Below are 16,907 nucleotides of genomic sequence, written 5' to 3'. Positions count from 1 at the left end.
TGTTATAAAGACAAAAATAAGAAGGCCCCTACCCTCAAAGAGCCTAGAAGGTTGGCCATCAATTGCTCCTTTTTTTTTTCTTTTTGAAAGGAGAGGCTACAGCAACTAAGACTCTGAAAACCCACTATGCTTTATGGGAATCTGAATTTGTGAATGGCAGACCCATACCATTCCACTTCTGGAATACTTTTTAGTATATAAAATGAAAAGGAATCGTTTATTTTCCTTCTTCCTTCCTCCAGATTATTGAAAGTTATCAAGGCAGATGGCAAGAGGAGAACTTATCCCCTTAAAAGGATCCCTCTTTTCTCCAACTAAGATGTAACAGTTTATGGTACCTGGGAAAACTGATTGGTAATTTGTTGCAAAAGGGATTTGCCCATAGATTTTCATCATATGTTCCAGTAAATTCCAGTTATATGACAGACTTTAACATTTCAAAATGAACTAATAAAAATATAGAAGAAAAAGGAATAAGACATCTTAATTGTGTAAGGAAGACTATTCCATTCAACAAATGGAATTGTTTGGGACAAAATAGTTATGCTTGACTACATTCAAATAAAAAAAAATCTCTACAAAGAAAATATCTGAGAAAAAGAATGGAAAAAATATAGCAAATATTACAGATAAAAATGACATAAATATGTAAGAGCCTATTAAAAAGTTACAGTAATAACTGCTAATCCACAATAGATCCATAATCAAGCAATGTAAACAGAAAATTTTTAAATCAGGAAAAATGATCAGGCTCTCCAACTATCACAGATACAAATTAAAACAACTTGGAGGTATAGGGCAGGAATAATATCCTAAGTCTGTTACCCACTCACACTAGGCTAGTTTTATGATATTGAAACTTCTGATTTGGTGCCATTTTGGACTTATAGGAGACTAGATTCCCCTATAAACACCCTAAATAAACCTTTAAAATGTACTATGGCATAATTGAGGTTCATAAGATAAAGAGTATTTATACATGGAGGATGGAGTAGAAAAATGTATAACCCATGACCTTTATTTTCATCTGAACTGGATATAGGAAGAGGAACACAATTGCACACAGAAATACATATAGATCATGGTACAGATATGTATTAAATTCAAAAGAGAAATAGAAGGTGATGGGCAGAGGTGAGGACATTAGATTGATTTAATAGGAAGAGTAAATAGATAAGGGAATAGTCATAAGCAAAATAAGTTTCAGTTGCAGAACAAGAAAGGCAGATAAAAAATGGGAAAAAAACATAAAAAAATCTGACTTCAGAGATGGAACAAGCACAAGAGGACAAGAGAGCATGAATAGGCTATTATATTTATAGGTCACAACTGTCTGGCAAACTCTCTTATTCCCTTCTCATCTGTAAAGAATGGGTGGAACAGAGAGAAAAAAAATACAAGAAGATAGAATGAAGGGAAACATATAGTAATAAATAAAATATATAACATAAATAACAATCATAAATGTGAATGTCAATGAGATTAAGTCACTCATAAAACAGAAGAGGACAGCAAAATTGATCAGAGAAGAACATTCTACAATATTTTGTTTATAAGAAACACTTGAAACATAGTGATTAACATATAGTTAAGATGATGGGCTGGAGCAGAATTTATTATGCTTCAATTTAAATTTAAAAAGCAAGGGTAAGGGGCGACTAGGTGGCACAGTGAATAGAGCACTCACCCTGGAGTCAGGAGGACCTGACTTCAAATCCAACCTCAGACACTTAGTGCTTACTAGCTGTGTGACCTTGGGCAAGTCACTTAGCCCCAATTGCCCCTACGAAAAGCAAAAAAAAAAAGCAAGGACAAGAATAATTATTTCATATAAAACTATAATATTATAGACAATAAAAAAGAGAGAGATGAGCAGGGAAACCACCATATTTAAAATCACCATAATTAATCAATATCAATGTATTGGGGCATAACGACTTTACCAAAAAATGTGAACACTTAGAAACAATACACATCATTTACTAATCTCATTGGTGTTTAGTTGTTTCAGTCATCTCTGACTCTGTGACTCCATTATGGATTTTCTTGGCAAAGATCCTGGAGTGGTTTGCCATTTCCTTCTCTAAATAAGGAAACTAAGGCAAGGAGAGTGTAGCTTGCCCTGGGTCACACAGTTAGTGTTTGAGGCTGGATTTGAACTCAGGTCTTCCTGACTCCAGGCCCAGTATTCTATCCACTGTGTCAACCTTAGCTGCCCAGATTTACTAATCACAATGTAATAAATCTGTATTCAGTAGAAGGCCATTGAAAAAATAATTAAGATTAATTGTAGGTGAAATATGTTCATTCTAAAGAACTTGTGGATCAAAGAAACAAATTATAGAAACAACAGAAATTTTATTAAAAATACATAGAAAAAAGTAATTACTTGAAGAAATATTAATTACTCATGTATAGGTAGAGCCAATATAATGTAAATGACAATACTGCCTAAATTAACTTATTGAATGTTACCAGATCAATCCAATTACCAAAACATGATTTTACAACACTAGAGAAATGAATAATGAAATTAATGTTGAAGAACAAAATAACAAGGATCTCAAAAGAAATAATAAAAAACGTTGAAAGACATCATTTAACACTGGCAGACATCAAACTACTCTACAAGGCATTAATCATTAAATATATTTAGCACCAGTTAATAGAGGCTAATCAGCAGAACAGAAAAAAAAATAGTATAATGTTGGCAAACCCAAAGACCATAGTTTTTGGATTAAGGACTCACTATTTGACAAAATTGTCTGGTAAAACTGGAAAGCTGTCTGGCAGAAATTAGGTACAGAACAACATAGCATTTATCAAGACAAATTTAAAAAGGATAGAAAAATTAAACTTAAAAGTAAGTTAAAGGAGGAAGGAAGAAATTATCTTTCAGATCTATGGACAGGTAAAAGGTTCATGACCAAACGAGGAAGAGAAAAGATTACAGAAGATAAAATGAACAATTTTGATTATACAAAATTTGAAAGGTTTTTCCACAAACAAATTTAATGGAATTAAAATTAGAAAGAAAAGAAGTAGCTGGGAAGAATCTTTGCAGCAAGTTTCTCTGAAAAGGTTTATTGTAGCCAAGATATATAAAGAATGTATTTCAATTTTTGAGACTGAGTCATACCCTAAGAGTTAATTAGTTGAATTAAATTAATAGACAATTCTCAATGACAGAAATTCATGCTATCAACAACCACATGAAAAAATTCTACAAATCACTAATAATTAGAGGAATTAAAATGAAAGCAATTTCAAGGTTCCATCTTACATCCATTAGATTGACAATGACAAATTTTGGAGGGGCTTTGGAACACTGTTGATACACTGTTGGTGCAGCTGTGAGTTGGCCCCAGTGATTCTGGAAAACAAATTGGAATAATATCCAAAAAGTCACTAAACTTTGCATACCATTTGACCCAGAAATACCACATATACCCCAAAGATATCTATATCTATATATTTAGATATATAAAAGAGGCAATGAATACCTAATTACAAAACTATTTATAGAAATTTTTTGATAGTAGCAAAAAAAAAAAAAGGAAAATAAGGGGGTGTCTATCCACTGGGGAATGGCTAAACAAATTATTATGGCATAGGAATGTAATGGGATATTTTACCACCTTAAGAAGTTATAAAATTGACAATTTTAGAGGAAATTGGTAAGACACTATGAACTGTTGTAGAGAGAAGTGAGCAGAACTAGAAAAAAAAAGTTTTTAGAATGATAAAATTATAGAGAAAAGCAACTTTGAAAGACTCTAAATTTATTTTATTTATATAATTTTTAAAAATAATTTTGTTCATATGAGTTCAATGGTCTTAGAAAAACATGGATAGATGCATGAAATAATGAAAAGTGAAATCAACAGAACTAAGAGAATGCTGTATACAGTAACGGCAACATTGTTTTAGCAACTTTTGAGTGACTAAGTCATTTTGACCATTATAAATACTCAAATTAACTACAAAGGACCTATGAAGGAAGACATTATCTAAATACAGAGAAAGATCTCATAGAAATATGTATAGAATTATATATATATATATACACATATGTATATATATACACACATGTCTATGTCTAATGTTGCCAATTTTCTCCCCAAGGTGGGGAGAAAAAAAGAGTTACATGATAAATCAATTATATATTTAAAATATATAGAAAGTTCTACCCATCATATTTTCAGTTTCATGTGCAATCATATTTTTTAACTATTCTACTACATTATGGAAATGCTTGATTTATTTCTTAAGTCCAGAATAAAATAAAATTAAAGAAAAAAAGAAAATATTTTAGAATTCTTTTCAATGAAATGATAAAATGATAAAACGAAATGATATGCAGAGGGCTGAAGATGGAACACCTTATCCATCTTTTTTTGGAGAGGAGATAGATTTATAATACAGAAAGAAACATTTTTGGTCATGGCCAATGTGAGTATTTTGCTGTACTATGCATATTTGTTATAGGTGCTTTAATTTAAAAAAAAAATGTTCAGTGGGGTAGGGATAGGAACAAAGAAAACCTAATTCACCTAACAATATATTGAAACTTTTCTAGAGAGTTAATTGGCTCAGTTGATAGAGCTTTCTGATACCATAGCTAAAAAACATGAAGTTTCTTTCTTTCTTTTTTTTTTGCTTTTTGGAGGGAAATTGGGGTTAAGTGACTTGCCCAAGGTCACACAGCTAGTTTTTGTGTTGTGTCTGAGGCTGTATTTGAACTCAGGCCCTCCCTCCTGACTCCAGGGTCAGTGCTCTATTCATCAACCTTAAGCTTCTTACTGGAAGACCAGCAGCATTATAAATACCAGCATATGAAATTTCAGATGAATTAATGCTTTATTCTCCCTGCATCTCCTTCCTCTGCTATGACTAAGCAAATCTCCTTTTGTTAACTTTCATGTTTCTCAGCATATCTTCTTTTATTCCATTCTTGAATCTGGGGTTCTGGACTGGCCTGAGTCAGGCGTTACCTACTATGAGGTGCCATTTTCCATGAATCAGATGTGCAACAATGATTACTTGAAAGGAAAGTCAATACTGGCAGGTTTGTGGAGAAATGGGTATAATCATTCATTGTTGGTAGAAATGCAAACTTGTAGAATATTTTTGATGCTATGGTCTAGCAATATACAATAAAATTTGCAAAAATAACTGTAATTTTTAACACAATCATTCCATTGTTGAATTATGCTTAAATTTTAATAAAAAGAACAAAAAGGTAATATCTTCTCAGAGATTTTCATAGCAGCATTACATGTAACTATGAAAAATTGGAAGCAATCTAAATGTCTAACAGATGAATGGTTAAATAAATTGTGGTACATTCATGTAATGGAATACTATAATTCAATTAAAACTGACAAATATGAGGAACACAAATAAATCTGGAAAGACTTAGGAAATGATACAAAGTGAAAAGCAGAACCAGAATGGAGTACACACCAACTATGACCATAAAAGAGGAAAAATGAATTTGAATGAGAGGATAAACAAATAATCCTGATCAGTACTTAGAGGGAGTGACTGAAAAACTGTCATGATACATTATGTGGTAGTAGGAATAATCAACGGAACCTTTCCTATGGAGTTGGTTGTGCATTTAATGGGAAAATTCTGATTGGTCCCCACTGTTTGCCAAAGATTATTGACTACTGAGTATGAAGAGGAATAGACTTTTGTCCAGGAATGTCTGTTCTCATTAGGGCAAATAAAGTTAGATTCCATATGCAATAAAATTAACTTAAATGTAAATAGCAACTAGGAATGTTTATTAGATGGTTGTATTAATGCTCTATATTGTATTTCATAAGACATTTAAATTTTTTTTTCTTTTTGCTTTTTTGGAGGGCAATCGGGGTTAAGTGATTTGCCCAAGGTCACACGGCTAGTTTTTGTGTTCAGTGTCTGAGGCCGGATTTGAACTCCTCATGACTCCAGGGCCAGTGCTCTATTCACTGAGCCACCTAGCTGCCCCAATTTATTTTATTTTTTTAAAGATGAGAGAGAGTGAGGATTATTAAGAGGTAAGCTAGGTGGCACTGTGGATAGAGCACAGGACTTGGAATCAGGAAGACTTTAGTTGAAATCTAGCCTCAGATACTTACTAGATCTTTGCCCTTGTTAAGTCTCTTAACCTTTGTCTACCTCGGTGTGCTCATCTGTAAAAGGAGGATAATAATAGCATAACTTCCTAGGGTTGTTGTTAGGATCAACAATGATATATATATATATATATATATATAAAACATTTTTTAAAATGTTACATAACTGTTAGATGATGATGATGTTCCATGAAGAAATGGGACAAAATGGAATTGAGAACACAAATATAGGTGTACTTCAACTTTTGAGACTGTAAGTCTAAAACAATGGCAGAGAGGATGAATGATGATACAGAGTGATTTTAGGGTACAGAGGAAAGGAATTAGTGACCTTATTATGAATGGTCTGACTTATCTGTACAGGTTATCTTCTGAGAGAAAGAAATGTGGGGGTGATACTAAGGGCTTGAGGAGAGCGGAAAAGGTTTAGAACAGCAGCTTTGTAAGCATGATAGATGATAGACTCAATGTGTAGATTGAAAGGATTGTAACATACCAATAAATTCCCAGTTGAGGCTGGATAACATGAATTTGTTGTGGAACCAGTTGTAAGGTTGTATAACTTCCTCCAGTAGGGCTATGCAGGTTAGGAAGAGTGCATGGATGATGCGAATTTGGGGATTGGCAGGATATAAATAATTGAAAGAAAAGAGGACAAAGGAACCAATAGTGACAGAGATAGATGAAATGTTTAACTATAGAATTAAGTCTGAGAAGAGAGGGAAAAGGTGGAAAGGACTTGGTATATAGGGGGAAGCAGGGAGAGATGGAGGTAACTGAGGCCGTAGTGAGTTCAAAAAGATGTTCAGAAAGAGTTGGGAAGAAGAAGAGTTGGGAGGACATGATACTGTGATGAGAAAGAGAAATTATCAATATGATGAAGATTATAAATATTTATGGGTGATTGTAAGGTATAAGATATGATCAACACTGTGAGTAACTGCCACAGAGAGATGGAAGTCATGAGAATTAAAAAATATTGCTGGACTGAAAAACCGGAGTGTGGGGAAGAACCTCACCATGAATGCTGAAGTTCTCAGGAATGAGGGAAAGAGTTACAATAGAGAACAAGACTGTGAGCCAGGTATATTGTTACACGTACATACATGTATATATGTACACACATATACATACATGTACATGTGTACTCACATATACATATATCTTATCTTCATTTATTTTTGTGTGTTTTGTGTCTACTCCATAAAACATGAACTCCTGTAGAGTATGAACTGTTTGACTTTTTTTTTTTAATAGACTTGTACTGTTTGTCCCCAGGATCAACTGGTAGAAGTTGCAAAGAGGTAAAAGTATCTCTGAGGTCAGGGAAAATTTCCTAGAGATATAAGCTATCAAAAAATGCAATGGTCTGCTTCAAGAGGTTGTAGGTTTTCACTTCCTTAGAGATCTTCAAGCAGAGGCTATATGACTGCTTTGAGGGTATGTTATTATGTTATAGCAGGGATTTTATTTTCCTTCATGGGCTATACTAGATGACTATTGAGGTTCTTTGAATTCTGTGATTCTATGATTTTTTTTAATTTGAGGAAGGAGAAAGAGTGACCTGGCATTCAGTATATAGAAAACAACAAGGATATTGTCAAGGTGATATAGATAAATAGAGAACCTCAAATGAGCAAAGGTTGGCTGTAGATGACTATTACAGAAATAGTTTTAGAATCAAGAAGTCTTCATATTCCTTGTCCTTTTCTGGTGTGTTAGAGGCATGATGGAAGAAGCGGCCAACACAGGGGAAAGTGGATGACATGGGATGAACTATATTCAGGGGAAACCCAAATTTCCATGAACTCCTGAAAATGGAAAGGGGGTGAAAGGAAGGGGCCTAGGAGGAAGAGTTCTTTAATGCTAGAATGGGATACTGGAGGATAGAGAAAAAGGATCAGGCAAAGGAGAAGAGGACTGGGAAATGCAAGAGCTGATATGGATAAGGATGAGAGTACAAGAGTCAGATAGCAGGGTATAGAAAGCTTTGCCAGGGTAGATATCGATTCTGAATAACAAACATTGGAGGAATGGGAGGTAGAAGTTTGCTAATTATGAGACAGGGCAACTATTTGATAGAAGAGGAGAGGGGTGAGTTAATGATAATGAAACAGGAGAATGTTTTATGGTGAGGGAAATTATTTATTCTAGACATTCCATTAATTCTTTTAAGTCCTGTAGGCATCTTAAACTCAACATATCCAAAACAGAACTCATGACTGTCAACTTCCTATCACTATCATGTGATTTCCTCACTTGTTCCAAAGATCAGCACAAATGTCACCTTATAGAAGAGGGCTTTCCTGATTCTCCCAGATATTTATTTGCATATATTTTGTATCTGTTTACTAAGTTGGTCCCTCTCCCATTTCCCATGAATGCAAACTCTTTGAGGATAGTTACTATTTCTTTTTTTTTTATTTTTGGTCATTGTATTCCCAATAACTAATATGGTCTCTGGGATATAGTAGGTGCTTTATAAACACTCAGTGAATTGAATTGATTAGATGTCATTCACCAGGGACAGTCACTTCATCCTTCTTACCTTCTTTATCAGTCATATAAGAAACTGGTCCTGGGACCAAGAAGGTCATGGGTAATGAAGACAAAGAAGGTGATATATTAGGAAGACTTCTAGTCCCTATCCCTGTGAGGGACCAGGATTGTTAGCAACTGTGTGTGCCTCCTCTCCATAGGTTATAGTTGCCCCCACATTTCTAGGTCATTTGGTGATAAGGGACTGAGTAGGTCATCATTTTGCAGTTGGAGATGGCAGGCTCTTAGTAATAACCTTCACCTTTCTGAAAAACTTCAAGTTGATTCCTTTAGGCTTTTTGTCTCTTTCCTCATCTTTCTAAATAGACCTACACTTCCCCGACCATTAACATTCAAGAAAAGTAAAAAGTTATGTACTGGTCAATTTTAATTTTTCTGTTTTAACTACTTGTTTTACAACAGTGTTGTTTTCTGTCCTTTTGCATTACAAGTAGACACTGTAACACTTACATAATGGGTTTCATTTGGAAAATATGAAGTTCGTTCCAAGCTAGTGCTTTCCAAATGAACTTTTGCAACACATTTGTGAGCCTGGGACTTCATGTAGGGAGTTAGATTTCAGGTTAATTGAGTTAATATCTCTGGTGTGTTTATAGGGTGAAGAGTTCTGGATAAGGAATTGTAAAAAGGGAGAACTGAACATTTATGTTGAAAATGAGGCCAAAACTATTTTATTTCTGGTGGACTATGCTCCTGAGGAAACTTTTAAAAAATATTATTGATATCTTTCATTTTTATATCACCCATATTTCCAAATGTATCCTGCACCCTCTTCCCCTTTCCAGAGAATTATCCCCTAAAATAAAGAATAAAAAAGAGGAGAAAAGACACAATTCAGCAAAGCCAACCAATATATTGAAAAGTCTGACATTATATTTGGTATTAGTCCCTTAGTCCTGCAAAGTAGTAAGAAAGAGTGCCTTCTATCCTTCCCCTTCAGGGCTAAGCTTTATCATTATAATTTTGAAACACTGAATAAATTCTTAATAATCTACATGAATGATAATAATGATAACTAACATTTACATAACACTTTAAGGTTTGCAAAATGCTATACATATATTATCTCATTTGATTCTTGTGACAACCCTGTGATAGAGGTGTTTTTATTTTTATTTTCCATAAAGAAGAGGAAACTGACAAAGACTGAGAGAGATTAAGTATACTATTCAGTATCTGAGACAAGTTTTGGGTTCAGGTCTTCCTGACTTCAAAACCAAAAGCCACCCAGCTTCCCCTAATGGAGGGAAGTAGTAGCAAAAAGAATGTGAATCATTTGTGTCTAGTTTGGGGACATAGTAAAGACCAAGGAAGCTAGGTAGTGAAGGAGACAGTGTTACTCTATATTGAATTACCTACGTGTCACAGTGTTGGACTCAGAAAGACATGAGTTCAAATTGTGTCTCAGAAGCTGTATTAACCCGGGGAAGTCACTTAATCTCTCTTGGTCTCAGTTTCCTTATTTGTAAAACAAGAGGATTTAAATTTTTTTATCTCTAAGATTCTTTTTAGTTTTAAATCTATCATCCTATATGCTATTTATGCCCACTGATTTACAGGAAAATTTTAATGAATTTAGCATTTATGATCAAGACCATTCACTTAATGCAGCAGCATGGATACGCTTGCTCCCTGGTGTTATTCTGGCTAGGCCAGCCAGTATAGCTTGCAGATAACTCCAGATTTTGGCAAAGTATCTGATAAAGTCTCATGATATACTAAGGTACAGTTCTGACCATGACTCTCTCTTTCACAAAAATGTGTGATTTCTCCCTATTGTGCCTAGGATAAAATGTAAACTCCTCACTTGGCACTTAAAGCCCTCCACAGTCTGCCTCCAACCTAATTCTGAATCTTTTTTTTTTTAACTTTACTTCCTTATCTGCCCTAAGTGGGACAACTTGTTTTTCCCAGAACAGAACATTCCATCTCCCATCTCTCATCTCCCTGATGATGTAAAGCTATCTTTCCCATGCTTACAATAATATTAATAGCTTACATTTTTATGCCATTTTAAGGTTTGCAAAATTCTTGATTAACTTGTAAGGTAGATAGTATTTTATTATTTCTTCTTTTAAAGACAGAATAGTGGAGTCTTAGAGATATGAAGTATCTACTTCAGGATCACAATACTAGTTAAAGTTGACTGAGGTAGGATTCAAACCCAAGTCAACTAATCTCAAATCCAGTTCTCTGTTCACTAAGTCCCTTATCTTACTTCAAGATTCAGTTCAGATGCTATCTCCCAGATAAGGCTCTCCTGATACCCCAGTTATTAGTGATCTCTCCCATCTCAAACCTTCCTATATATATTTTTCCATTTCTACCTTACCCTTTTCACTTCTTGTCCTTTTTATTCTTATTGGTATTCATGTTACATCTCACTAACTGAATGCAAGCTCTTTGATGACAGGAATCATTCTTTTTTTTCTTTGTATCCCAATATATTGTATAGTGCTTTATACATAGCACACAATTAATCAATGTTTACTCAACTGAATCAAATCTATCCCTTGTGAAATAGAAGGAACCTTATGGGCTAACTGATAGCAAAGTTAAATGGATTTGGAATTGACTGAGTGACCATACCCGATGAGTAGTCATTCATGGTTCAGCATCAATTTGAAGGGAGGTAGACTTCCCAGCAACACACTGTACTTGACTGTGCTTTTTTTGGTTACATTTCTATCATTGACTTAGATGTATGCACAAATGGTAGCTTTCTCACATTTATAGATAGTACAAAGCTGGGATTGATCTAATACACTGGATGGCAGTAATTATCCAAAATGATAGCAAAAAACTAGAACATTGGGCCAAATCCAATCAGATGAATAAATGTAAGGTCTTACGCATGAGTTAATGGAGGAGACATGACTAGACAGCAGTTTGTCTGGAAAATATTTGGAGATTTTAGTTGGCTAAAAGCTCGATATGAGTCAACACTGACATAGCAGCCAAAAAGGCTAACAAGATTTTATTTTACATAAAAAGATGAATGGGGTGACAGTCTTTTTGTATCCTGCTCTGGTCAGACTATATCTTGAGTACTTTTCTCACTTCAATTTAGAAGGGCTTTGATAATTTGGAAAGTGTCTAGGGAAGGGTGACTAGGATATCAAAGGACCTTGCAATGATAAAAGGAAGTTGGCAGTACTCAGTATGCCTAAGAGATTGTTTTGGGTGGGGAGGTGAGCTGCCTTTAAGTATCTGTATTAAGTATGCTGTATGGAAGAGAGAATAATTTTTTTTCTGCTTGGGCAGAATTGCTGCCTGATATACTTATTAATCATGTGACCCTTGTCAAATCACTTAACTTCTCTGTGCCTCAGTTAACTCACTTGTAAAATGAGGGAGTTAGACTTCTTGGCCTGCAAGGTGTCTTACAGCCCTAACTTTAGGATCCTATGACCCTATACTGGGGAAAATGTGTACAAGTGGCAGTAAGGTTGATTTCAGACATAACTTTAAAAACATTTTGTAACAATTAGAATGATGTACGAGTTTGATAGGGTGGACAGAGAAAGGAATAAAATTAATATAATGCCTAATATGTACCAGGCACTCTACTGAGCACTTTACTAATACTATTTCACTTAATCCTTACAACAGCCGTAGGAAATAGATGCTATTATGAGACCCATTTTATAGTAGAGGATAACCAAGGTTAAGTGACTTGTCCATGGTCATACATTTAGTGTCTGAGGTCAGATTTGAACTCAGGTCTTCCTGAATCTAGGTCCAGTGCTCTACTCATTTAGCTCCTTTACCTTGGGAAGTAGTGAGTTTTCTCTCACTTGAGGTCTTCCAGTGAAGTATGGATGATGATTTACTAGGACTTTTATAGAAGAGATTATTTGGCAGGACAGGTTAGACTAGAAAAGCTCTTAGGCCCCTCCTAAATCAGATTCTGAGGGGTATCTAGGTGGTATAGTGGATAGAGTGCTGGGCCTGAACTCAGGAAGACTTATCTTCCTATATTCAAATATGGCCTCAGATACTTACTAGCTGGATGACCCTGGGCAAGTCACTGAATCTTGTTTGCCTTAGTTTCCTCATATGTAAAATGAGTTAGAGAAGGAAATGGCAAATCACTCCACTAGTTTTGCTAAGAAAATCCCAAATGGGGTCACAAAGAGTAAGGCACAACTCAACAACAACTCAGAGATTTTGTGAATTGAAATAATTTACATAAACAGTTTTATGAAAAATAAAGTATATGATAGCATAGTGTAAAAGCAACATGAATTTGAGGGCATAGGATCAGGAGTTTGAATCTTGGCTCTTCTATTTGTCTGTGTGACTTTAGGGAATTTTCTTCACCTCTCTGGGCCTTAGTTCTCTGTATATAGCCATATAAGGGGTCCCTCAAGCAATGAGTTTGATGACCATATGAAAAAGTAGTTAAAATAAGTAGAGAATTTATCCCACCTGTGTCTGGTAGGATAGTTAAGAAGTTATGCTAACTACAGAAAAACAACCCTCTACCTTGACCAAGATTCCATGGAGCAGATTTTTAAAGATAAAATAATTATGCACACATCATACTTCATAAACCTCTTCACAAATTTGGCTTGTCTTTTGCCCCTCCCTAGAACTTTATGTATAATCTCCAAATATAACAGGTATATCTCATGTCTTGTGTCCCAATTTAGACTCACCATGTCTCCTTCAGTTTCCTCATGGGCAAAATGAATGAGTTAAACTCAATGACTTTTTAAGTTTCCTAACAGCCTTAAAGAGGATCTTATGATTCTGTAGTAGGAGTTATGGTGCAAGACTGAGTGACTGCTTATTAAGGAATATTGTAGGGAAGAATCCTTCTTGACTAGCTGATATTCAGAACAGTCTCTGAAATTCCTTGCAACTTTTAAGATTCTGTGGTTTTATAATGGATTGTGGTTAAAGTAATGGAGTAGGTTTTTCACAGAATTGAGTAAGATTTATCAGAAGAAGCTATCCATTAATATTATAGCTATTTCTGCTTTAGATCAATTCTGTTTTGTTTTGTTTTTTTATATATCTTTGTTTGGAAACTCTCTCCAGCAATCCAGATTGCCTTCAGGAAAGTCACTTTAGCAGTTGCTTCAACTATTAAGTAGATTAATAGTCCAGGCAAAAGGTAATGATGGCCTGAACTTGGGTGGTAACATTGTGAGTGGAGAGAAGGGGTTGAATCTGAAAGATATTTTGTATGTAGAAATGACAAGATTTGGCAAGTGATAGGATATGGGGCTGATGTCCTTTTTCCATGTTGCCATATTGCCTCTCTGAATTCTTTAAAGTTTGACTCAATTCTACATTCTTCTTCTGTTTTTTAAGCTTTAAAACATAATGTATTGTTACATTTTTATTTATTTTGTAAAATATTTCTAATTACATTTTAATCTGGTTCAAGCAGGTACATGAGAATGCCAGGCACTTCTGGATTGGGAAACTTCTAAAGACCCTGAACATCTGATCTCCACTTCTCTGCTCCCATCTTTACCAAGGGATCATCAATTTAGAATTGGGAGGGAACTTGGATGCCATCTGTTCCAAACCTTTCTTTTTTTTTTTTAAGCAATTGGGGTTAAGTGACTTGCTCAAGGTTACACGGCCAGTTATTTCTGGGTGTGGTGCTGAGTATCTGAGCCCAGATTTGATCCAGGTCATCCCGACACTGGAGCCGGTGCTCTTATTGATCCAGGTCATCCCGACACTGGAGCCGGTGCTCTTATTGATCCAGGTCATCCCGACACTGGAGCCGGTGCTCTTACTCGCTGAGCCACCGGGCTGCCCCTAAGCAATTGGGGTTAAGTAACTTGCTCAAGGTTACATGGCCAGGTGTTTCTGGGTGGGTGCTAAGTGTCTGAGCCCGGGATTCGATCTCCAGGTCTTCTCAACACTGGAGCCGGTGCTCTTACTCGCTGTGCTACCTGGCCGCCCCGAAACCTTTCTTTTTACTGATGTAAAAACTGAGGGAGAACACTGTCCCCAAATACACTGTTCTTTCCCCTCATACCACTCCACGTCTATAAAATGGGTCTCTTCCCTCAGTAGAGTGCATACTTTGTAATTTTCTAGGGACCCAGAGTGCAAAGAAACAGAGAGGCTGAGATCACTTCAAGGTTGCCTTAGTAAACCCTAGCCTTGGCTTGCCACAGTTACTGCTTCCCACCACCACCACCCCACCTACATACTACGTAGCTCATTTGAGGGGCTTAGATATCAAGATCCTTCTTTTATTCTCACCCCTACTTCTTTATTCTTCCTTATTACCTGGTGGTGATGAGCTGAGTTCATAATCATTACATGTACCCCACCTCCCAAGGGTAATTGCAAAGTTGCCAAGGGATCATAAAGACCTTACTTAAAAGAAGAGACTTCTCAGTGGTGGAACTTTGGGCAAAACATACTAGAGTAGAGTGCTAAAGGGGCATCTGGGTGACTCAGTGGACAGAGCATCAGGTCTAGAGTCAGGAAGATCTCAATTAAAATATGGCCTCAGACAGTTACTGTGTGAACCTGGTCAAGTCATTTAACTCCAATTGTAGCAGTTTCTTCAACTGGTAAAATGAGTTGGAGCAGGAAATGGCAGTTATCTTTGCCAAGAAAACCCTAAATGGGGTCATGAAGAGTCATACACAACTGAAATGACTGAACAACAGTTCTAAAGGAAAATTTCTATTGCATGGGGAAGAACTGTGTAGGATAAGAGGTTTTTTTTTTTTGTTTTTTTTGAATCAGTCGATGTTTATGAAGCACCTACTTACATATGAACCAGGTACTAGGGATACAAATATAATCAATGAAATGACCCTTACTTGAAAGAGTAAGGAGGGTTTTACTCTAGAGAGGAAAGAAATTATATCTAATTTCCCCTAAAGAAGAGAAGGGGGATGAGTGGACTTTGCTGTTCAGAGGAAGAGGTAGGAAACTGGTGTTGGAACTACTTAAAAGTGGGCAGAAAGGAAGGCACTCCCACCCTGGCTCCCTCAGTAGTGGGGTGGGAAATGTGAAATCCAAAGTGTATGGGGTATACGTTTCCAAGCAGACAGCTCAGATTTGAGGGGAAAGAATTCAGCTTGGGCAGTCAGGGTTTCAGTAGAGCAAGACTGTGTCAGGCAGGAAGCTAGGGTCCAGGGGTCTCAGACTGGAAGTAAATCTTGGCTATGGTTTTACATGTAGATTGGCTAGATTTCATGCCTGATGAGGGTTAACCCCAGAGAATCAATAGCAGTGTCAAAGTCAAGAAGGGGAAACCGGTCCCTCAAATGAAGATGCCTGGGGCAGAGGCAAAAGCATAATATTTGGCCACAGTTTCATTGGGGTTTCCCTGGGCTGGGTCAAAGCACATGTAGATACATTTGCCGCTGCCCAAGTCAAAAGAACTTGCCCTATAAGAGTGACTCCACACATCTCACATAGAGAGGCTGGTGTGGGGAAGTAAAATGTGAAACGATGGCACGCAGCCTCAACTGGGCATTTATTAATCCCTGAAGTCTAATTGCAGACTTTGTGCCAGTTCTCTTTGCCGGTATATGAGGATTGGTAGTCCTCCCACCACTGGTTACATCCTCCCTGCACAGAGGAGCATTCAGGATCCGTTCCCTCTGCCAGCTTGAAGACATTGGCTGGATCCAGGGTCCTAGGTTGGGGGAGTATTCATAAAGACAAGTGTCCTGGATAAAGTGTCTTTTGCAGGTTGGGGTCATCGTTCCGCAGTTGTTATAGTTGAAGTGGTACAAGTAAAAGGTGTCTTCGTGGGCGGCACAGCTTGTGTTTACAATACAGCAGGCATTTTTCTTCCATGGGCTACACTGGTGATGAAGATAATCTTTTGGACCAGCCTCTAACTTGTGGTGTTTAGCATCGATGCAGACACTGAGCAGATCACTACCCTTCTGAAGCCCATGGGCCATGGCCACAAGGCCCAGGAATAGCACCCCTCATCCTGATTAAGGCATGATCTCTGGGGCCTGTTGCTTCTAGATTCCCAGAGATTCTAAGGAAGCCTGGAGCCCAAAATAATAGCAAAGACCCCTAGGAGGGAAGTTTCCCTCTATTATAAAACCAGAACTAACGTTAGGTTCTTTAGAGAACTTTCTCTGACCTCTCTACCCTTTAGTTGATAGCAACTGTGCTAGCTCTCTGATGGGCTCCTCTGAGATAATGTTATTTCTATATTTCACTATATTTCAATTATTTGTGTCTTATCCTCACACTGGATAGACTGTGTGC

At 36.5% G+C, this 16,907-nt stretch overlaps 1 pseudogene; it reads right to left on the bottom strand.

The window, feature by feature from the left end:
• Window positions 1-15,914: 15,914 nt before the first annotated feature.
• Window positions 15,915-16,588, bottom strand: LOC138177439 (folate receptor alpha-like; annotated as a pseudogene).
• Window positions 16,589-16,907: the final 319 nt, after the last annotated feature.

This window comes from Petaurus breviceps, unplaced genomic scaffold (genome assembly GCF_028583685.1).
Source record: "Petaurus breviceps papuanus isolate PSGF00001 unplaced genomic scaffold, PetGlider_PUasm1.0 90416, whole genome shotgun sequence".
Taxonomy (NCBI): domain Eukaryota; kingdom Metazoa; phylum Chordata; class Mammalia; order Diprotodontia; family Petauridae; genus Petaurus; species Petaurus breviceps.
This window is presented reverse-complemented; position numbering and strand designations above follow the sequence as displayed.